General features: G+C 42.4%; 1 long non-coding RNA gene across 1 annotated transcript in view; it reads right to left on the reverse strand.

The window, feature by feature from the left end:
* The window catches only part of LOC141731068 (uncharacterized), a 63,630-nt gene extending 41,797 nt beyond the window's left edge, over positions 1-21,833 (reverse strand). Inside the window, exon 1 of the long non-coding RNA XR_012582978.1 lies at positions 21,662-21,833. This is a non-coding gene — a long non-coding RNA (uncharacterized LOC141731068). The remainder of the gene's footprint in view (positions 1-21,661) is intronic.
* Between the last annotated feature and the right edge of the window lie 2,454 nt (positions 21,834-24,287).

Consider the following 24,287-nt stretch of genomic DNA (forward strand, 5'->3'; position numbering starts at 1 on the left):
TTGGTAGATTAAATTTTACCCAAAATGCCTCTGAAGTTATTTTTTATTCAATCCTCTATTACCATTGTGATACTGATGAAAATGGGAATGCCAGGCTCTTTTTGGCCACCAGAGCAGCATAGAGATGGTGCAACACCACAGACAGAAAATGTAACCAAGTCTGCTCTTTTGCAAGGGTCAGGACATAAAAATGAAAATTGTGCAAAAGTGCAGAACTATATTGCCTTGGTTTTTTCAAGCCTTGTTTTGTATTAAGTGATGACAACTTGAAAAATGCCCACAGCAAATGTCTCACTAAGCACACTTAACCAGTGAGCAACAGTGTGATGGCTCAGTAGGAAAAGACTTAACTAAAAGTTATGGTATAGCACAATTGTTATTTTCTTCCCTGGAGTAAGAACAGAGAACTTCAGATCTATAATATTGGAATAAAAATAATAGACCAGACAGAAACACAGTTACTGCTGATTTACTGACAAAAATGGTGCTCCAACAACAGGACTAGTTTTATTTTCCTACTACTCTGATGCAGTCCCAGACACAAACAATTATTTACAGGAAGATGAGTGATTAGCCTTTAATTTATATCAGTAAAAAATTGCATTGGTTCAATCTGAGCATCAAGGCTTTCCTCTGAAAAGAAATAGATACATCTTTCACCAAAAGCACAACAGAAAACCCTCTGCAACTGCTTTGGTGCAAATGTATCTGGGCACAAGGGCTGGGGGAATGTGCTGAACCAGAAAGACTCAGCAACCCCAGGGAAAAATAGAAAAACAGAAGTAGGGGAGCATCAAAACATTAATGATTCTCCTCACCATCAGATCTGTCCAGTTAATGCAGCTTCTGCACAGTCCTAAAGAGCAATTCCTAAAGGTTATCACTGCTGTCTCCTCAGGCCATGGCATTCCCAGAGCCATGGGACAAGGAACAAACCCAAGGAACAAACCCATCCCTATGACCCAAATACTGGTGGGGTTTATGGAAAGGGGAAATAAATCAGGATCAACAGACTCAGAAAGATCTCATCCAGTCAGGATCCAGCTGTGGTGCCATGGAACCAGATTGTGGTGCCATGGAACCAGATCCTTGGCATGTTTTGAGGGAAGCAGAGCCTGTTGTGTCTCACTCACAGCCAGAGCAGACAATTCCATCACTTTGGCAACACAGCCCCGGGGCATCCCAAGCACTAACGAGGGATGCTGGCACTGCTCTGCGAGGGGAGGCACAGGGGGGAAAACGCTTTTCTCCCTGTAGCTGGATTTTCCTTCTCCTGCTCCTCCCTGTTTGGGTTTGCTCATTTCCACCAACTCCAGGCGGCAGCTGAGACCAGAGCTGGCGTTGCAGAATTGCAGTGTTGGCACACAGGGATGACAGGAGCCTGTGGGTCACTGAGGTGCTGCACTCACACAGACACAAAGCAAGGACACACATCTGCCCAAGAGTCTCCTACCTATGGCTGCTTTCTCCTGAAAAGAAGCCACAGCTGGGAAATTGAGTGGTAAAGGTCAGCAGAGGTTGATTACATACCCATTTAAAGAAGAGAGGGCAAAGGATTCCTCTGCAAGTACCTCTCATTTGATTTCTGTCCCAATTTGTTTCAATATTGTCATTTTCTTCTGACGTAAATGCTTCATAAAAGATTAAACAACCTATATAAGGGCCAAATTAAGGGCAGTCTGTGCACAGAAGCCTGGACTACTCATATAAATTAACTACAGATTATTCCCTAGGAGATTTTTCTACCCTAAATCCTGCTGCATTTATGTCCTCAACCCATCACAACAACTGTACCATGGAAGCACCTACTTATCCTTCTCTCCTTGTTATATCTGTTTGCTTATCCTATTTATCATCACAGGGGTCTGTGACAGGTAAAGAAAACTATTCCTATCCTTAAGAGCCAAAAGAGACAGACTAAATCTCAGATGTTTAAGTACTCACACAAACATTTTTCTTTGCAAATCAAGAAGTAGGAAAGGTTCAGAGGTACACAAGTAGCTGGGTAGGAGCCTCACGTCTGGAAGTACAACTCCAAGCTCAACATTACATGGGCATTCACAAGAACAAGGGCAGAACCAGGCACAGCACCCAGGGAAGCACAGTAAGTGCATCTATGGGGTTTCCTCATAGGGACTCTGAAGGCTTCTCCATTGTCCCTCATTTTTCCTGTTTTGTTGCTTTGTTATTTGTACGGTTTTTTCAGCTCCACCCAGCCATCCACCCCCACCCAAACTTTTGCAGAGTTGAGTAAAAACAATGCAACAATGCTTTCATTAAAATTCTTTGCTTTCAATGCACTTCACTGTTGCAAGTTTGCAGCATGTCCCTTACTCTTTTTTCCTCTCATACACCAAACAGAAAACTGTTGAGACTGTGACAAATATTACTCTCCAGTCCCTTTCTTCTTTGACAATTTTTTTTTTATCACTTATTTCATTTCGCCGCAAACAGCACCTTTGTACCTCGGACAAATTCAATAACTATGACTCAGTCTAAGCCCATACTGAGCTGTCTTGTGTTTCATCTTGCCTATTAAAACCAGCACAGGGTGTTTGATGAGTGAGGGGCCCGATTCCAGCCACGGGAGCCCCACGCGAGCGAGGGATGCGTGAGCGCCGTGAAAGCCGCGCTGTCACACGCGTCACTCCGAGCTCCTCTCAACACCACCAGCCCTTTCTTAGTCACCCTTTCCCCCTCTGCTCTCTGTGAAGCCTCTCTCAGTAATTATGCATCCCCTGTTAAGTTATCTCTCATCAGCTGGGATGGATGACTCCGCTTTGCTGCCTGCTGTCCCGCACGGCGCCGGTGCCACTCACTGAGGTGACAGGAGTGACATTTCACCAGGGCATGGGTCCTGCTCCTGCTCCAAATGCCAGCACTGGGGTGGAAACAGGAGGGGAGAAAGGGCACAAAAAGGTTTTTATTACCCAAAGTCATCATCCTTTCAATAGCAGTCAGAAAAGTACCCAGGAGTTCTCATTTTCATGGAAGCGATTATTTCTGTTGGATTCAGTCCTAAACTCTTCTTTAAATTTTTTCCCCCTTTATTTTCCTTTCCTTTTTGTTAGTTGGGGGATTTTTATTTGGTTGGTTGGTTTGTATTTTTGAGGGGAGTTTGGGGTTTTTTTTGATTGGAATGATTTTTGTTGGAATGAAGGGGTTTTATCGCTGTTGTTGGGTTTGATTTGGGGCTTTTTTTAGGTTGGGTTGGCTTTGGGAGGCAGGGGTTAAATATTCCAGTCCAAACCATGCAGGTGTAGGAGAAGAGCCCACCCCAGACCTGCACAGGCTCTTGCAGAGAGGGTTGTATCAGTAATGCCACATACCCACATTCTCAGCAAATATCACTGGCTCTTTCCCAAAATAATTCTTCATAGGCAGTCCTGTATTTCAGTTTGGCATGTTTAACTCCATGGATACTGGCTGGTCTCACAGCACTTTTCCAAGTCTTCAAAACCTCAATCAGAATCAAGCAAATGTTATTTCATTATACCCTTATCAATATTTCTGTTTTGGAGGAAGAGATCTGCATTACAACCAAGGAGTATCAGATGAGTTTCAGCAGGGTTTGGGCACTAACTCCTAATACAATAGCTGTGTAAATCGTGCACTCAGCTTAGAACCACAACTGATCATCTAGCAAAAAGCTCCCACCTCTCATATCACAGGAAGCTAAACACAAAAAATTGTATTATTATTATTATTATTATCATTAATTATTATTATTATTAATTTTCATCAGCCCATGGGGGCATAGAGACTTTGTGCTATACAGAGCTTGGTTCAAGAGTTGCCAATAACCAGATCATTAAGATGGTGTCAGTTTTAGAAAGAGAACTTTTGGTGTTATACATACACAATAACAATTATTTATGTTGAAATAACATAATAACTTTGTGGCTTTACAATGCTCATTATCAAAACAAAATAATGGTGACAGACAAAAATTAAAGAAGCTTTTTCAGGCACAGCAGTAATGGAAGGATAAAGAAAGAATAAAAATGGGACTAAAATATCAATGTATTCAAAATTCTCCCAATCAGTGAAATATGTCACAAAACAAACAATACCAAAAACCACAAAACACCTCTACAAGGCAGAGTATTCTTTTAGGTAAGCCTCATATATATTCAGATATAATGAGCATCTCTCTTGAATTATAAATACTGCCTAGAAATCCAGGAAAGGATATGTCCTTTAGTGGCTTAGAAAGTTTCAGTTATAGTACCCCAACAATTACAGCAAACATGCCACAGAAGAATCATCAAACACTGCTTGATCCTCTGATTATTATTCCTTCTAAATGTTAATGCATAAGACTTTACAGCAGACTATGGCTAAAGCTGCAGCTGGAGGATTTCTAGAGTTCTGCAAAGACTGAGTCAAGAGGCATCAGAAAACTTAGAATTTACTCATCTGATTTCAAAGACTGTGTCCAAGAACTGCTGCAGGTGTAAAGAGAGAGAGAAAAAAGAAATAAATAAAAATAAAAACAACAAAGAACAAGAAACAAAATGAAACAAGCCAAGAGGCTGTGTTGGTGGAAAGGGGAAGGTCAAGGAAAGTCAGTCTGGTACTCAACAGGAAAGGATGGCTCCATAAATGATGCTGAGCAGACCAAAGCATTGACTGTCTCTCCTGCCTCAGTCCTCACTAAAAAGGTTAATTGTGATCAGATGAATAACAAAATTGATGCTGGCACGGAGAGATTAGTGCAACAACCATGGCAAAAATCAAAAGAGTTTGAAAAATACTTGGCTGAGTTGGAAGTTTTTATGTCTTTTTTCAGGGGAAAAAAAATCAAAGGGGTACTGAGGGAACTAGTACTGTTTTTGGAGCAGCAGCTGAGAGAGGTGAGAATGCAGAGTGCTAAGAAATAAGCAAGAGAGGGCCTAGGGATTTATACATCTTTCAGTATGAAGGGAAATGCTGAAATATAAAGCCTGTAGGAAACCAGAGGGTGACGTGGAGATGAGTAATAGCCAGCGTGGATTTGCGAAGAACAAATACGTGAAGCAAAGGTAATTTCATTTTCTCTGGCATTTCTTTGTGTTGTTCTACTTGACAGTTCATAAGCAACCCTGGGAAGCACAGCCTAGATATATTTCCTGTAGCCTGGTCAAGAAAACTTACTGTGAGCACTCTTCCACTGAACCAGGGGGTGCCTGAGAAGCTCTTCAGCACTGCTGCCATTCAAGGCTTCTGCTGCAAATGGATGCCCTGGAGTAAAACACACTTCCCAACAAAGATTCCTTGTTCCAACACTCAGGAACTCTTCATTAACTGGGAAATGTGCTTTCACATTAATTGGCTGCTTAGTTTTAGTTGCTTTCCTTCTCTCAAGACCTGTATTTCTTATTTCATATGTGAGTTTATTGGACATTGCAGGGAGATCCCTCCATACAGAAGGTTCTGGTTCATGCAGGGAGATAATGCTCAGTATCTCTACAAAGCCTGTAATATTTCACAGCAATGTTTTCAAAGGTTGATGTCACATGTGATGTCACCTGTTTGGATGCAGGTGTAGGTGTTTCCCACCTGCAGTGACAGTCCCTGCCTCAGAAGTTTCTCATGCAGCCACTCCACCAAAATGAGTTCACTGAGACCATCCTGCCACAATCTCAGGGATTGTTGAGTACCCTCAATCCCTACAATATTCAGCATCAGCTGAGGATACCTGGCAGCCCCAGAGCCCAGGGGGTGACTCAGTGGCTGAGTTTTCCAGTTCAGCACCTGCATGGATGCTGGTGAGTCTCTGCAAAGTGCATCCTCCTGTTTGAAAGGGGGTCTGTAAAAGCACACCATGTGATTGCCTGCTCTATCAAATGTGTTCTCCTCAAGACAAAAGCTCACAGCCAAGCTGCCATGTGGGCTTGTCCCTCTGGAGAGCACAGTCCTGCTCCCAGCATGGACAGCACCTTCTTCCAGAAACATCCCAGCAGTGAGGAGGCAGCTGCAAGTCTCCCCAAATCCACTCTTGGAGATCCTGCAGGCTGCCCTCAGACTTCCTCTGCAAACACAGCTCATAAGCCCTTTGGAATATTGAACTCCATTAATTTTTCTGTTTTGGATTACCAAAGCTTTACAGGGTCTCAAAAAATCCCATTCTCTAGATACACTGTTCATAATAACTGCTCATCTCTGAGGGTTGGCTATTTTTGCTGTGTTGTTTTTATAGTGTTTGTTTTGTTTTTTTCTTTTTAAATTCAGCTTCTTAGATGAAATAGCATTTTCTCCATTAAGGTAATAAGTCGAAAACAGTTTAAAATAAATCTGGAACATTTATACTTTGGTTTCCTTATAGTATAATTTAGCAAATTATGTATAGTATAATTTAGCAAATATGCCCATAATTTAGCCACTTTGTAGACTCATTTTAGAAAGATTTCCTTTTCACTATAATATTTTATAGCCCTTGATAGATTTTCTACTGTTATACTGGTATTTAGTTGGGGTTTTTTCACCTCAGAAAGGAAAGGATAGCTCAGGGTGCCATCTCATCACTTCACTGTGGCTTTTTTAGGCTTAACACACTCAATTCCTTCAGTCTGTATTTGGGAGATCTATCCCCAGCCATGTTCTTCCAGATTGATGCAATTGCTCTTCTTGAACTTTTGAAGACCAATTTTATCTGTCCTCAATGTCTCAGACTTCTCTTCTTTTTCACAGGTTTTCAAATAAAATGACTCAGAAGCATGGAATGAACAGAACTTCCAGGTTTCAATATAACACCTTTCAAAATATGAACAGGTCTCCAAAACATTACTGGGGACAGGGAAACAAGGAAAGCCTGTGAGGTAAATGAAGCTTTATGGCTGGCAGAATATAATGGTTACCAAGAAGCTTGAAAGAAAAAAGTATTTTCAATACATACTGAAATCAATTCAAACCTGTTTCTGAATACTGATCTCTCTCATTTGTGGTAAGACATGCAGAAACCACTTCAATTTTATTACACAGCAAGGATTTTCACATAATTAGATCTGATTTTTTTTCCTGTATTCATACTTCCTACTAATTGCTAGTGCTGCATACTCCTAAATGAATAGCATCAATTTTCTTTATATTTATCAGGACATGATCATATGTTTTGTGCTGGGAACATTCCTTCTGCAGAATAAATGAAGTCCCAGGCACAGGTTAATGGAAACTTTGCCACTAACTTCAAAGGAACCAGAATTTTACCCACAGATCTAATGCAAAATCCTCAGAGGTTAATGAGAGTCTTTCCACTGACATCAGTGTGGTTTGAACAAGTGTAAGAGAGCTGCTCTAATTCACTATTTAGGCCCTGATGAAAACACTTCAGCATTTCTCTAAGTGTTCGCTTCAATGCTTTCCTAATTTGGCTCATATTTATCAGTAATAGGAAAGGGAACCAGATATTTTCTTTCAAACATCTTTACTTTGCTCTCTGGGCTGAATATGAGAGTACATTCCAGTTACATTATATTTTTGTAAGGTTAGTTAGAAAGACATCTGGGAACTTTCATTCACAAGTGCTTTAATCTAGTAAAAAAAAAATCTCTCAACTTAGTTATCTAGTTCCTAATATGATATTTCCTGAAATGCATCATAATATATGCTAAAATAATAACTTATCCCTTGATTATTTCTTTTAGAAGGATTTTTTGCAGAAGTGTCAAGGCCATGTAATAATTAGCATTAATTACCCTAAGGCATTCAGACCAACACTTGCTAAGCAGATCTATTAAAACCAATGATGAGTTTTGAGTAAAACCTACGAGATTTATACATGACCAATTAAGTACAAAAGTTCTAAATTTCTCTTCCTCTCCTCCCACCCAGCCCCCAATGAATATAATGTTTTCAAAATTCAAGTAGGATAGAACTGACTAGGAAAGAGTATCATCCTTAATGACTAGCATGCAACAAATAGATCTCAACCCCAAAATATTTTCTTATGAAAATTACATTTGGAATTTCATGATAGAGAAATTGCCTTCCTGTTACTTATTTATAGGACAGTGGCAACCAAAAGTCCTACTCTTGTCCTTATCATATACATACTATATAAATACATGTATAAAAGAAAAAGGGCCATTATCTGGTTTTCACAGAGGCAAAAGGAGATCAAATGACCCCAGCAGCTGTTGGAGGGATGTCACTGGTACAGAAGATAAGAGATTCTGGGATGCTGTTCCATCTCAGGAAACAGGAACACGCACTGAAACCTCAACACTGATTTTCAGAAAGACTTGTGATGTCCAGTCTCATCCCACAGGGTCATGCCTGATCCTGTGCTCTGAGACACCAAACTTTGATTTTGTTTTAGGGTTTTTAGCTGTGTCTGAGCCACAGAGGCAGAAATGCAGGTCACAGTCAGCAAAGGAGGAGCCAAGGAGGGCTCTGCTACCCTGGCACATCTCAGGAGTCACTTGGGTCACATCTCATTAGTCACGCTCCCCAGTAGAAGTTGTTTTGTTTTAATTTAGAAAAACTATCACACTTATTCCGTTCAGCAGGAGGGGGAAGCATTTCTGCCCTGCTCCAACCTTATATAGTGATAGGCAAAAACATCACCATATGTCTGGGGGAGGCAGTTGGTAGCACGTGGGCTGGGCTGAGTGAGTATTTGACTGGATTTGTGAAGTCCCTGGGACATTAAGGCTCTTTGGGCCCCATCCAGTAAGAAATAATTGGAGAAGAATCCAAGTGGAACTCAAACTTTTTTTTTTTCGGAGTTTTGGTGGTACAGAAGTGATGTTTGGCAATTTTTACTCATTTTTCTAGATCCAGGTCTTTCCAGAGATCTGTGCAATACTCCAAAGGACTTGAAGACAAACAGTTCAAAATGCTAGAACACGACAACCCAGTTTCTAAGTATAAAGCCAATTTTGATAAACGTAACAACGTTAGGAGCACAGAGATGGTCACAGAATTATTTTCCAGCAGCAGGAGAAAATGTGAATTTTGGAAGAGTGGTATTTATTGCTGTGTGACCAAAAATAGTGGGGGTGTTTTGGACTTACTGGCCTCCAGGTAGAAAGCAGACACCTTTGAGCTGCTGTGCCTCAGCCCTGGATGAACGAGCCCCAGAGCAAGGCAGCCCAGGGCTCTCTGTGGGTGCCACTGAGGATGGCACTGCACCTCTGAGGGTGGCACCTGGATGGGCACAAGTACCCTGTGAGGAGCTGCTGCCTCCAGGAAATGGAGCTGGGAATGCCAGAGGTGGGAGCTCAGACCCTGAGCACTCGCCCTTGGCACAGGAGCTGCTGAGGTTGCCAGCAAACACATTTCCATTCTGAGCCGCTGGGGTTTTGTGGTTTGCAAGCACAGATTCTGCATACAGGGGAAAGCATTATTCTCCTGTTCAAAGTTATTTTTCAATAATTAATGGGCAAAGCTAAGTTCTCTGGGTATAATGAAATGGAAGTGTCATGTAAGCAGATGGCTAATTGTTTTATGGTGTCACCAGCCAGCTCTCCTTGGTGCCCACTGCATCCTGATTTCAGGTATATTTTCTGGTCACTCTGTTTATTTATTTTTCTGATATATAGCTCTGCAAAGATTTACATAATAGCATGAATGTTTGCTGGTAACACAAGCCCTGTGTTTCATTGCAATACCTCAAGCAATTTGCTGACAGTATTTTTCTGCAAAATTAGATATGGAATTTGGAGCAAAAAGCTGCTGCCTTGACAGACAAAATTCCCTTGTTACCGAACAAAGGGTTCCCTTTTTTTTTTTTTTCATGGCAATAATGAATCAAGAAGCTTTAAGGGAGGGAAATAACATTGGAAGATTAATGATGATGAACCAATTTGGAAAAACTCCAGCAGACTTGAAACTTCCTTTCCCCCTCCCTCACCCCTCCAACCTCTTCCAGTATTATTAATGCAAAACAAAACGAAAAAACAGCTACAGAAAGAGGCTGAGAACTCCCCCAGGAAGATCTGAAACAATGAGACAGAAGCAGAGGATGTGAGGACGCGCAGCTCTGAGTGGGAGGAAAATACCCAGGTGGATTTCAAGGCTGGGAGTGATCTTCAGACAGCCAGAGAGAACATTTTGAGGCAGAAACCTGGGCTGGGAGAGCTCAGCATGCCACAAAGTGCCTTTGCTTCCTTTACAAGGGACAGGGAATCCATGCAAAGGTGATGAAGCAAGATGCAGATGTGAGAGCCCAGCCCAGCTCCCTGGAGCATCAGAGCTGCTGCTTACAAAAGGAAAAATGGGAGTTTAAAAACAAACAATCCCAACCTGGTCAACATCTTCCTTTTGAAGGTGAAATATTCCAGCACAGTCTTCAATTTAAATTCACTTTAGACACACAAAGGTGGTTTTATTATTTTTTTTTTCCATTAGCCACAAAGTTACCTGTGTGCACTTAAAGCTTGCTTTTGTAGAAATGGATACATGATACACATGGAAATTCCATTTCTGTAAGAGGGATGTTATTGCACCAAAATCTGAAAAGGAGGGAGGGCAGAGCAGAGCCAGGGCTCTGAGGATGAATGGCAGATCTATGCCTGTCCCTGTGCACATCCAACAGGAAAAGAGCTACACCAAGACTTTCACTACAAGAGAAACCATGGCACTGCTTTTTATCTTCCATTTTTCCACCACAGCATACACTTTCCTGTGCAATTTTATTTTTGCACTTTTTCCCCTTCATCTGCCCTGAATCCTCCTGATCCCTGTGTGCCTCTGTCATCTCTCCCCAAACCCTCTCACTGCTCATGCAGTTCCCCTGTGAATCCTCACTGATCACCTGTTGAAAATTATTTGGGGCCCATTTTTTTCCTCAGAGAGGTGTTTTAACAGAAATCAGATCTATCTCATATCTCCAGGACAGAATGGAGACTGAAGTCCTCAAGCCAGCATTTAATGCTATTTCAAAACAAGTACATTCTGTTTGGATAATTTTCTCCCCTCAGGAAAATACATCAAAACAGTCAAATTCTTTAAGAAATCCCCCACAACTTGGGCTTTTATGAAACAGTGCTTTTCCAGTCAGCTCTGCTGCCAGGACTATACTTACCTCAATCACAAACTCCTAATAATAAAGCAATTGAGCCCCTGGAACAGACACAATTCCTATTCCACATGAAATCTCAGATCAGATATTTTAAACATGCCCTGTTCTCATCTGCCCTCCAAAACTCTTCTCCCCACTCCTGCAAAATTCTCAGATGAAGTTTTCTCAGGTAAGGGGGAAACAAAAATCACAAGATCAGAGAGGTTTGGATACAGACACAAATTCCATCAAGGTGCTTCTCCATCAGTGCTCACTCTCATTCATGTCTTCACACATCTCACACCAGAACAAAAGCTGCAATAATTCCTTTATAAATAAATTCCTTTCATTTAGCTATACTCCTGGCACAGCTCATACATTTTTAGGAACTTTCCAAAGCATGGATGCTACTCAGGAAAGCAATGAGTAGCATCCATGGTTTGGAAAGTTCCTAAAAATATATGAGCAGTGCACCTGAGGGTGCTTTGGGATGCCTTCAAGGGAAATGGGAGACAGAGGAAACCATTCTGAGATGTCTGCACAGACTGTCAGCACAGTATAATTCTCCCCATGCCAAAATAGTTGTTTTTCCAACTGCTGTTTCTGTGCATGGTGGTGTCTGAAGGAATTACTGATACTGGAGGGGGCTACAGCATCATCTGAGTAAACTCGTGTTATTTTTGGTTTCACCCTGGTCATTCGTTTCTGCTGTGACTTCAGTGAATGTACTTGCCTTGTGAGGAGATATCAAAAATATCTAAAGCACATGATAATGGAACAGTTTCTATTAACAGAAATTTTCTCCTGAACATTTGTTATAAATTCCAAGTACTTATTGTGCTGGCTGTAAAATGCTTTAGCTAAAAAGAGCAAATAGACAAAATTCTGTATGAAATTTTCATTGCAGGATCACCTGCTGTGCTATTAATGCCAAAATGTTCAGCCTAATTCCAGGAAGATCCTTCCACCCACAGAGGCAACACTCTAATACTCTTATTTACCTACTTATTGCTGATGCTTAAGGTCATGGATATTTAAACAAGATTGTATAATTACAGGAGTATATTCTCTTTTATTAATTGTGACCAGACTGGTATCACAAATACCAAGATATGTAGCCAACCAGCCAAAATCTAATTAAACACTTGCTATCTAATAATTTAACTGCTGTGGAATGAGACATCAAATACTAAAGAAGCGTTTTATGATGACCACACAGTTGAAAGCAAAAGCTGCAAGAAGATGGAAAACACAGGGTAAATAAAAAAATTAATACTAAAGGGTTGCACAAGTCTAGCATGTTGATGTGTGTAGAATTAAAAAAAAAAACTCAAGCCAATTGCTGGTAGAAAATCATGAGAAAACCAAGAAAATGGGGTAAATGAGGGCCTGTCCCAAGCATGCAGAAATTCTGAAAGGGCATCAGAAAGGAAAAGGCAATTTTCTGTGCTCATCTTCCTTTGCCATTCCCCATTAAGAGCCTCCCTTCTTTCTGCCCTCTTCAGGGGCTGAGGGAAAGGAAAACAAATCATGCAGCAAAGCAGATGTCACAAGATACACCAACTCATCTGGCTTGGTTATCAGACAAGCCTCAAAACAGTAGCAGAGAAGCATTCAGGTAAGTAAAGTCTTGGCATAAAGCACAGCTAATTAGAAACATGGCAGGGAGAGGCAGTCAGACATAATTCAAACGAAATCCATGGTGCCAGAGCACTCTGAGCCAGGAGCCCTCATCCTCAACCTCCACCAAGCAAAGCAGGAGGGCACCATCCCACTGCAGCCACCTTCTCTGCAGGAAAGAGCTGCAAAAAGCCAAACTAAGTCACACTTGCCAGAGACCAAAACAAGTGACTAAAAGTCCTCTGGCATCAAGGCTGAAAGGTGAAAACAGCAAAAAGCAAACAAACAACAGAACCTGCCATCAATGATGGAGTTTACCTCAGGAACAGCATGTTCTGTGCAAGGTTACCAGCCTAGCCCTGGCTCTCTGGGTGGTGTTACCCACTCAAATCAGCAACAAAAGAAGGTGGAAAAGCATGTGTAAAACAGGCAAACACACTGGAGAGGTGTCAAGGTAGCAAGAGATTTTTAATTGTGACAATTTAGAGCAAAGATAAAAACGAATGAAAATTGCACTCTGAATTACAGCTCTCAGTAGATGAATTGTTGCTCATCCTCCACAACCTTTCCCCAGACAATCTAGAAAGTTCAGCTTCAGCTCTAGATTTTGTTGTTGGCCCAAGTCCTAATGACTTCATAGGATTAAGACAGCACTTCCAAATTCCCTATTGAATAATCACATTTTAAAAGAGAAAGCATCTCAGAAACAAATTGGTGCATATTGTGGGTTGGAAAGAGAAAATAAACTGAACAAAATGTAATACGGGAGGTCAAGAAGCGTAGAGTGGCACAAGAGAACTGCACAAAGTCAGTCTGAATCAGGTCTTTCAAGAGGCTTTAAAGCATGTAACTAAACATCTTCTGGCATGCAGGTTGAGAGGTTAAAATAAAATAAAAACAATGTAAAAAAAAAACCAAAAAAACCCAAAATCAAAACTGGTGAAAGATGTGCTGGTCCTGACCATTCACATCTCAGTGCAGTTCACACGCACCTCACAGGTTACACAATGCCAGAATCAAAGTGTCTTGAGCTGCTCACATTAGAAAGAGCTTCTGAACTACCCCTGGTTAAAGGCAGGCCAATAGCAATTTTGAATTCTCTGTTATGTGCCACCTTTAATTCCAATCCTTCAGCAAATTTTCTGCAGTCACATCCACTATAAAATGCATAGCATGTTCCTGAGAGTCTTTCAGCTCAGCTGTGCTGGCTCCTACTGCATCAAAAATAGAACCTGAAGTAACAGAACCTAAAAAGATATAAACCTCCTTTATTGTGTCTACTTGCCTATATTAGCAGATGGCCATGCCTGAGACTATAACATGCATAACAAATATTCTCTCTGCAAGGGGGAGGAGTGCATTGCAAGATGCATTGAGACAAACAGCTCTGGTGGCCACCAAAGGTGCTGGTGGTCATCATCTCAGAGAGCTTTGGGGTGGCCAATTCCCTGAGCTGCCCTCTTCCCTCAGCATAGGAGCTGTCCTGGAGCATCCTTCACCCTTCAGGCACACAGGCAGCAGCTGTGAGAATGCACACCAGGCTCTGACCCCACCTGCCCTCACAGGGACTGACCCTGCCATGGTGGGGCCACCAGAGGGACAATGGGGACACTGCTGGGACAGGAGCTGAGTGTTGGCTTTCACCCTGTTCTGCTTCTCTTCCACTGTTCTTCTCTTCTGCTTCCAGTGTGCAGCACAGGCACCTGGAAGGTGAAAGGGCAGCTGCTTGTGCAGGGAACTGTGATCCAAATCAGACACAAAATAAATGTTTATAAAGACAGCACAGCCTTCACTCAGCTCACAGCAGGCAGAGCAAAGGGCAGGGCAGGGCTGGGCACCCCTGGCAGCTGCAGAGGGGACAGGGAGAGTGGCAAGGACAGCACAGCTTGGAAATAACCCACCTTCCTTAAAAATGGCTTAGTGTAAGCCAAAGTGTGCACTGGGTTCCTTTTCCCCAGCTACATCAACTACACCACTGAAACCTCTCTGTTTAATGTGCAAACTGGGTTCCATTTCCCCAGCTACATCACCTATACCACTGACACCCCTCTGTTAAAAGTGCAAACTGGGTTCCTTTTCCCCAGCTACACCACAGAAACCCCTCTGTTTAAAAGTATAAGCTGGGTTCTTTTCCCCAGCTACACCACTGAAACCCCTCTGTTCAATCTGGAGTATCTACTTCATAATTTTGACTATCAAATAAATTAATTTAGAGATGCTGCTACTACATGGAGTAGCTGTAATGTGAACCTAACTCATTAATTCTACTCTAAATGCCATGTTCCTTCCTTTGACTGCATTTCCACAGTGCATCTCATTTCCATTAGCTGGAGAGAAAGCACGCAAAGGGACTACGAGGAGTGAAGCAGTAAAGAAAATTTCAAAGGGAAAAAAAAGCCCAATCTGCAAGTCCTTTGAGGGATTTCAGGGTTTTGCTGAACTATTCTGGGAATAAGAATCACAGAATATCTCAAGTTGGAAGGGCCTGTAAGGATCATCTGCTGCTCACAGGATCATCTGTAACTAAACCACATCATGAGATGCTCCTTGAACTTGGACAGGCTCCAGCAGTTTTCCAGGAGCTTTGATTTTTAAATTCTTTTTCTTTGCCTGTTTAAATCAAAACATGACAAGAAGAATTTTTGGGGGAGTTGAGGATGGGGGGCTGGAAAATTGAAAAGAAAAACTTTCTAGAAACTCAGCAAACCCATTTCTGAGGAGAAACTACAAAAATGATACAATCCTGCAGACACCAAGAGAGCCAAGGCCAGAGCTGCTCAATCCCTCAAGGCAGACAATCCACCAGTGAGCCTCTCTCCTTCAGCAACAGGCTCATTTCACTATCAAACCCATAAATCCCAGCTCTGATGGGTTATTCCAAACTGATATCAATGCCCACACACCTCTGTGTTTATTGGCACTTGGCGAGAGCTCAGCTCCCCCATCCAGCTGAGAAAGCCTCAGGGCTGTTGTGCTGTGAGCTGACCTTTGAGGGCCATAAGAAATGTATCCATCCTTCTTTTCAGGGTGTTTGTTTTATCCATAGAGGGAAGAAAATCCATTCTGAAGCAATAAGCTGTTTTCACAAGCTGAATGCATCTTGATGAATGGAATTTTCATTACAAATGCGTCTGACCTTTTGCAAATAGACCTACTCCTTCAAAAGCCTGCTCTGATATCTATTAAAGACAAGGGAAGGACTTGCAGAGATTTCAGCTGTAGATTCATCAGGCAACAAAGAAATCAGATAGCATTGGCTCTTCAGCTTGATATTTAAGACATTTTCATTAACTTTTTATGTATTCTCAAAATGTAATATTATGCAATCAGTAGGTAGTAATTCACTGTCTTAAAAAATAAAATGCTAATAAAACCTATGATAGGAAGGTAATTTTCCAGATTAATTTTGTTCTCACTTTTTTTTGCAAGACTTTATTAAACTGTATTCCCCTCTTTTTGCTAGCTATTTTCATGGTAAGAGGGGCCAAAGAGAGCAGAGATAGAAATCAATCCCTGCAACTCTTGCCATGCTGCAGAGCTGAAATTTCTGCAGAAATAAGTTTCTTTTTCATCTGAGGTGCTTGCTTGCAAAATGGATTCATGCATGCAAATGCACTGGGCAGCTGTCAGTCAGCAGGAATGAAATGAGAGCTTTTGCAAAGACATTGCAATTGTAATTGTCACATTTGGCAAGTGGGGAAAGTTGGGCCCATCAGATCTCCAATTATTGTGATAGCAAGGTAAGTTGTCATTGTCTCTTACTCAGCTTTATGCACAAGTTCTGAAATTTAATTCATGCACAGGAGAAACACTGAACCCCTCATGCTTAGGCTCAATAACCAGATATTCCCAACTGATGTGTCAATTTTCTAGACAAGTTCTTTGTCACTACTGAAGTATCATTAACACATTTTGCTCCCTTCCAAAGCACAGATCTGGCAAATGAGTAATCCTAACACTTTATGGCATCCACAGATTTTGTTCAAAAACATTGACAGCTTTCACATAGTCATCCCCACTGTAATGAAATGTATTGCTCTTTAAACAGCATTTCCTTACCACCAAGAAATATTCACAAAGATGTGCTACCTACATAAATATTTAACTTGGTATTTTATATCTGCAGCCCTGCATGAACCAACAGAAGAATGCTGGTCATAAATTACAACTGTAAGGAGCACTAAAGGCACCTGAAATCCTGGATCAAGCTGCTATTGCTGACAATCAGCCTCTGCTTATTAAGGGCCAAGGTGCTGGCATCGCTTTTCATTATAAATCCCAAAACACCAGAAGCAAACAAGCAGCTAATATACATTTTATGTAGGAATAACAAACCACAGATGGCAGAAAGTTTCTGATGGGGTTTTTTTACCTCCATTAGACATGTCAACTTGCTACATTTTTTTCAGTAGGACTGATAGCAGTTTTTAGAACTCTCCATTAGGAAGTATTTGTTGCTTCCTGGGTGAGTCAGTAATTTCAAGTGGGATGGTGAAGTCTGAGCAACAACCCTGCAACAACAAATGGACTTAAACACTGAATGGGGCAAGGCAAGACTTGGACCAAGCCTCACACCTGCATTTCCCTGCTTGGTGATGTTTCACCCTTCTGCTGCTCTCCAGTGCTCCCCTCTGCTCCCAGAAAAGCCCTGTAGAGTCTCATCAATGATAGACAAAGACAAAATTGGGAGAGGGGTGGAAATCACAATGAGTTTTTGGGACAGGAAAACCTTTCCTACTCTGCTCCATGTTAAACTCTTAAAATTAAGCACTGCATCTAATAAAGCTGTGCCATAGGTGGTAATAGTGATGCTATTTTAGACCAAATTACTCTGCCAACCATCCTGGAGCAGACTCAAATTAATTCCACTGAACTCAGCTTGATTTGTTGAAGACCTTGACAGTGCAGGGAGAGTTTCAGGGAGCACATGCCAAGCACACCAGACCCAGGGCTGGGATTCAGCAGCAGGTGGGGGCCCTTGGAGCAGCATGTGCTCTCCCAGGCTCACCACACTCCTGGGGGAACAGGGGTACAATAGTTTAAAATAAATTAAAAGCAGTAAACAAAAAAAAAGCCCACATTCCCCTTGCCACCTGTCAACACTGCCTCTTTAGCTGTGCACAAGCACTTTGCCCACACACTGGGGCATAAACCACACTCTGCTTGGGAGGAGGAGACCTCACCAGACCTCCTCTCCCTCCAGTTTCACAGGTCTGCAGATGGGATTTACTGGGAACAGGAGTGCAGGGGAGCTGGGATTCAAAATCAGCTCATCTAAGGAGCAACAGCCAATTTATTACTGACCTGCTGCAGGACACCCAGGAGAAGCATTTCACCCTGGAGACTGCAGGTTCCCATGTGCCAGCTGATCACCCCCTCTGTGCCCAGGGGAGAGGAAAAACACCCCACCTCTCATGCCAGAGCTCGAGCTGCACTGCTACAAAATCCATCAGGAAACACTCCAAACACTTCAAATATATATTGGTCTTCAAGAATATATTTTCCTTTGGAGTATTTTCTGACTTGCCTGTTCTGGTGAGGCAGTGAGGGGCACAGAGAGCAGAGGGTAGAGAGGGACACCCCTGTCCCAGCCTCAAGAGAGGCCAGTGAGCCCTGAGGGCTGCAGCCAAGCTGGATGCCACAGGCACAGCTTCCTCAGAACCTGCTGGTCCCAAACTGGGGTTTGCCATGAGGTGAGAACCTCCCACAGCAAATCCATTATCAGTCCCAAACAGGGAATATCCCAGAGGCTCCCTGTGCTGGGGATATCACCCTAAACTGAGGTTTGCCACAAGGTGAGAACCTCCCACAGCAAATCCCTTCTCAAACCCAAATAGAGAATGTCCCAGAGGCTCCCTGTGCTGGGGATTTCACCCCAAACTGGGGTTTGCCACAAGGTGAGAACCTCCCACAGCAAATCCATTATCAATCCTAAACAGGGAATGTCCCAGAGGCTCCCTGTGCTGGGGATACCATCCAAAAATGGGTTTTGCCACGAGGTGAGAACCTCTCACAGCAAATCTCCTCTCAATCCCAAATAGGGGAGGCACCAGAGGCTTCCTGTGCTGGGGATTTCATGCAGATTTTCCTTTGTCAAATAGGCACTTGTTCCTGCAGACTGAAGTGTGGTGTATCATGGAAACAGCCTGGGTATTTTTAGATGTGAAAATGCATCAATACAGAAAAACTGGGGCACAGAAAACAAAACTAAGGCAGTGTCCAGCAGCAGTGCATTTTGGATGCACTAATTAAGGATTTGTATGGACTGAAGTGCCATTAGCTCTGCTCTGGCTGACACTGGGAGATGTGTTCCTGGCAGGGCTCACCCTCTTTACAATGGCCTGGTGGCTTCACTGTGCATCAGGCAGCTGCCTCAGGAAAGGCAGCCCAGCTCAGCTCAAATAAAAGGCAAAACTCTAAAACAATATTGCCTATAAAAGTTGATTTTACTCCAGAGTAAAATCTAAGCAGCTTGAGTGTCAAACCAGAGCAGGGTCACCCTCAAAATGGCAAAGCAAAGGACAGGCATCAACCAGCAAAACATTTTTAAAGTGTGCTTTTAAAGGGTAGAGGAGAACAGCAATTAATGGCAATGTTCATATTTACTGCACTGAATTTAACTAAACTTACAACTGTACAGGACAGCACTTATTTATTTGGATACAATGAAACTCTGGCCAAGCACTGTTAAACATTACAAATTTCATTAAGCACAACCCAGCAGAGGTTCCAAACTGCAATTCAGGGTTAGCAATGTGCTCCAGGATTAATTTGGCTCCAGACACGAGGGCTTCACTCAGCTCCTACAAAACTTCACATGATGGGATATGAGCCCACTGGGACAAAAGGGACCAAGAAATGAACAAAACCTCAATAAATACAGGAAAATACTTGAAATTTAGTTTTATGAGACACTCCTACCAGTTCTGATGTCATCTCTTAATGACATGGCTGAGGACAGTGGGGGTGCCAATATTAATAATCAGAGTTTTAACCTGTGTGCAAGGTCCCAGAGGATTGAGGGCTTTTTGTTTCAAAGGCTCTCCACAGCCCATATTTATCACCAATTTAGGGAAAAGCAGAACATTGATGGGATCAGAAGCTGTTGTCATATCTTTCTTCTGGTGAAATTAAATGCCAGGCCACTGAACTCCATGACTCTGATTTGAATTTAATGTTACAAAGATTTTACCTTGGGGCCACTAAATAAACACATTTGGCTGTCGATAAGTAGACACACAGGAGAGTGAGTCCCTGTGTACAAGTAATAATAAAATATCCACATAGCTCATTTTAATTATGCCAAGTACAGCATGAAGAGACCATGAAGAAACAAGCACAATATTGTGCTGTAAAAATTTACAAGAGGACAGAAAAATAGGGGGGAAAAAAGAAGAAGAAAAAGAACACCCAAATCTCTTAGGAATAAGAATCCTGTTTTTAGACCTCTGAAAATTAAAAGGTGTGGAAGAGAACAGACACCTTTTCTCCTCTCAGTGTCACTTGCACTACAGTAACTGTGAAATCTCACCTAGGATAAAACTGGTATTTCTATGAAAAATAAGAGAATATAGATTCTAAGAACAATGGAAAACAAGGCACCCTGTATCTTCTGTTCATGTTCCAAATGTACAAATTTCCTCCCCACTCATTCTTTTCAACAATAAGCCAAGCAATCTTATGATAAAGTATTTGGATGAAGTTCTGTTTTCTGACTGCTTTTAAAAATTGAAACTTTTATAAATATCAGAATCCCTTTCATAGCAAATCCCCTCTAAATTCCCCCAAGTATCTTCTAGTCTTGAAGCACCATTGGATCCCTTGGGGACAGAACAAAATGACAAAAATTTCATTGAGTATGACACTGATTTCACCAAGGAATTGCAACATCTGAGACACTCCTAACCAAGGAGTGGGAAATGCAGATGAGGAGATGCCTCCTCCTTATCCAGGTCTATTTGGATGTGGAAAAAATCCTCAATTTTTTTTTTTTTTTTGTTTTGTTGGGGGGTTTTTTGTTTGTTTGTTTTTTGGGTTTTTTTTTGTGGTGGTGGGAGTGGGACTTGAGGGAACTCCACGGCACAGCCCTGGCTGCTGAGCTCCTGCCAGCCCAGGGCACCAGGAAAGTTCCTCCCAATGCTGCTCAAGTTAAGAGCTGTGAAATGTCCTCCACAAAATGACATTCGAGTCTGTGCCTTTCGACCCCATTTCAGACACACATAAAAGTGAATTGGGAAATTTCACTGAAATAAAACCCGGGGAGCTGGCCAGGCTTACCCAGGAGTTTTGTAGCCAACAAGGATGTCCTTGAAGCCCAGCAGCTCTTTTTTTAATTTTTATTTTTCTGAAAGTTCAGGAATAAACAGACCAGATGCTCCAGGCTCTGCCTTTCTTTGGGGACCAGGGCAAACTCAGATGCTACAGAAGTAACAACCAACCAATTCACTCTGCAACATCTACAAATATTTCCTAGAGGAAACAAAGACAACTACTCCTACATTCTTACAGGCCTTTTTCCTCTCATTTGGTTCATGTAGAATATAATTTGAGATGTTGTTGCTTCTCTTTTTCCCAGGTGTAAATATTTGGTTCCATTTTCATTGCTCCTTGCCCCTTATCTTTAGTATCATATAAATAGAAGCCTGCACAGTTTCTCCATCTACAAATACACAAAGATTAATTTGCATGCTGAAAGCTTAAATCAAATATTTTAAACTGGATATGGATAAAACAATAATCCACTTCTGGGCTGAAATCCAAACAAATAAATAAAATAGATTTCACATTAAAGCAATAAACAATAGCAATGCCAATTACTCATTAGAATTCCTGCTCTGCAGACATGGCTGACAAATACTTTATAAAAGTAATGAAAGTAACAATAAAAATCTCAAGTCATCAAACTGTCATTGCTGTTCAAACTTTTCTCCTCATCTAGGCTGAGTTGTTTGTGAAGCAGACCTGGAGCCCTGAAGCATTCAGGGGTTAGAGCTCATGTAAATACTGAAATCAGGATGGGAAGGGAATCGAAGCGCTTCCATTTAGATTCTAATTCACCTGTAAGACAGCACAATGTCACGACTCGTTCTCTCTCTCAGCCAGCAACAGCATTTCCCTTAAAGTTGTGTCTGTGTGTGCTGCAAACACTCAGCTTTCCATGGAGATGGACGGGGAGGCTTCGAGTGCTGCTCTAAGGCAGCAATTAGCGAGCAGAGTCACCGTGACTCACTCGCATCCCCACGGCTGAGTCACAGCCCCTCCTCTGCTCCGCTACTCCCTCCGAGCTCCGAGGGAGGCGATTCCCTCCCTGGCAGCGATCGCACCGCCCGGAAAGCAGCGAGCCTCCCATCGCCAGCCCGTAGTACTCAAATCCTCTGAGTCAGCCCCTTCCCCTCCCCACAGTCAGCTGGCTGGCTTAAAAAGTCACACAGACTTAAAAATATTAAGTCTGTGGGAATTATTTTATTTTTTTTGTTAATTCGCTTTCTGATGGTTATTTTGGAGCGCACGCCTTTCCCTCCCACTCCTCTCTTCCCTGCTCTCCTGCAAAATGAAAGGCGAGATTCTCTCACGTATCGGCTCGGTTTCGTGCTTCACAAAAGGCACTTCATAACACAGCACACAGGTCCAGTCCGTGAGAGATGACACCATGGGGGGAGAAGAGTCACCTTCCATGGTCCTTGAACAGATAGGAAGCCAAAAAATTCAGACAAAATTTAAGATTTTTTTGTTCTTTACCCTCTCAATGTTCTGCTGAGGAATATTTATCTCTGAATATTTAGCTGCAATAGCAGGCACCGTATCTATCTATATCAAGGTTCTGTGGAGGATGGGGGTTTATTCCAAGCCCCCAGCAGCAGGAATACACAGTGAGCAGTGGCTGTCACCTGTCAAATCTCACTCAGGTCTGGGAGCCTCCACAGGTACCATTTACATTTTCAGCAGCAGTTCCTCTGCCTGGGATTCCACCCCACAGCCAAAACATTAACTCAGGCTGAGCCCAGGAGCCCCTAAGCCAAAACACAAACACACTGAGCCCCTGAGCATCCCTGTGACACCACAGGGACACCAACAGGGCCCAGATCTGCTCCACTCCCATGCAAACCCCACCCAGCCTGCAGATCCTCACAGACCAGCTCCTCACTGCAGCCCAGCCAGGGCCAAATGGCCAGATGGGATTTCTGGCTTACAGCCTCAGCTTGGTCTCCAGATTAATGAAGTCAGACCTAAAAGTTATATATTGGAGGGGTTATTCATACGCACCAGGGGGATGAGGACCCAAAAGAGCATCTCTGCAGCAGGTGGCTGCCTTTTGGAGTACCTGCCTTTAGGGCTGCTCTCCTTGGAGAGATCCACAAAGCTTCTTGTAGCCTGGCAGTGAAAATCCCTCCCTTGGCTGCTCTGCAGCATCTCCCTGCATGGCAGAGCTCAAAGCAAACCTGAGCTGCCCAGGGCTGCAGGAATCTGGAGCCTTGATCCCCTCCCAGGACAGAGCTGCTGTCCAAGGGGCAGCACCCCAGCCTGGGGACCTGCAGCCACATTTCGCTCCACAGAGAAAAGCAAGGCACGATTCTTCCCAAGAATATTTCTGGGTTTCACATTCTCTGAACCTCAGACAAAGAAAAAACAATCATTATGTCATTTACTGCTGCTGTGTTTGTTCATTAGTAGAATGCATCGTGGAAGATTGTTTACCTGAAAGGAATTGATAATTCTGGTGTGAGTGTTTTGATTCACTGACCAATTGAATCCAGGTGTGTGCGTCAGGACTGTCACTGACAGTCACAAGATTCTGTCCAGTTGAGTGCTTGGCAGATTCAGTTTAGATGTAATGTAATATAGTATAGAATAATACAGTATAATAAAATAATTAATTTGCATTCTGATAAGATGGAGTCCTCCTCATCATTCCTCCTTCATCAGGGACAAAAATATCCACTATAGGACCCATCCCTGTGCCTGCCAGCAACTACAGAATCACTGCTTTCCTTTCTCCAGGTTCCCACCCAGGATCCTGAATCAGTTTGTCCTAAAATGCTGGGGTAAAAGTGGATTGGAATCTCTGATCAGGTGAAATGTTAGCCTTGAAACACACAGTACACACCAGGGCTGTGAGAGCTGCTTAGCAGCTCTTTCTTTTCCTTTCCATTCACAGGAAAGTTTTCAGAAGAGAATTTTCCTTATTCTAAACAAAAATCTTTGCCAGCTGTCAGATGAAAGCAGCTCTTTTTCTATTTCATTGTTGGGATCACAAGATAACATTCTCTTCTGAGAGTTTTACCCCCAGGTTCAGGCATCTCTGACTTGATCCCCTGAAGTTTTGGTGTCCTTCCACTAAAAGTGGAAGAGAAATCATATAGATGTAGAATCATATAAAGAGAAATCAAGGGAAATCATACAAATACAGAGAAAATCTTGCCACAGCGCTCTGTATAACTTTATAATATCACAGCTGAACTGAGCACTTGTAGGATACAATTAATCCACCAGCCAAGACAGATCATTCCTTACAAAAAGCAGACTATGATACACTTCTAAAGAACTTATCCCACCAATTACATTTTTGAAGGAACAAATAAGAACAGCCTCTCATAAGTGCTTAAGACTTCAGAACAATGACTCCTATAAAAAATAAAAATCATGCTGCAACATTAATTTCAATAGATACAGCTACCAACTCTTC

The sequence above is a fragment of the Zonotrichia albicollis genome, chromosome 16 (assembly GCF_047830755.1).
Source record: "Zonotrichia albicollis isolate bZonAlb1 chromosome 16, bZonAlb1.hap1, whole genome shotgun sequence".
Lineage (NCBI taxonomy): Eukaryota > Metazoa > Chordata > Aves > Passeriformes > Passerellidae > Zonotrichia > Zonotrichia albicollis.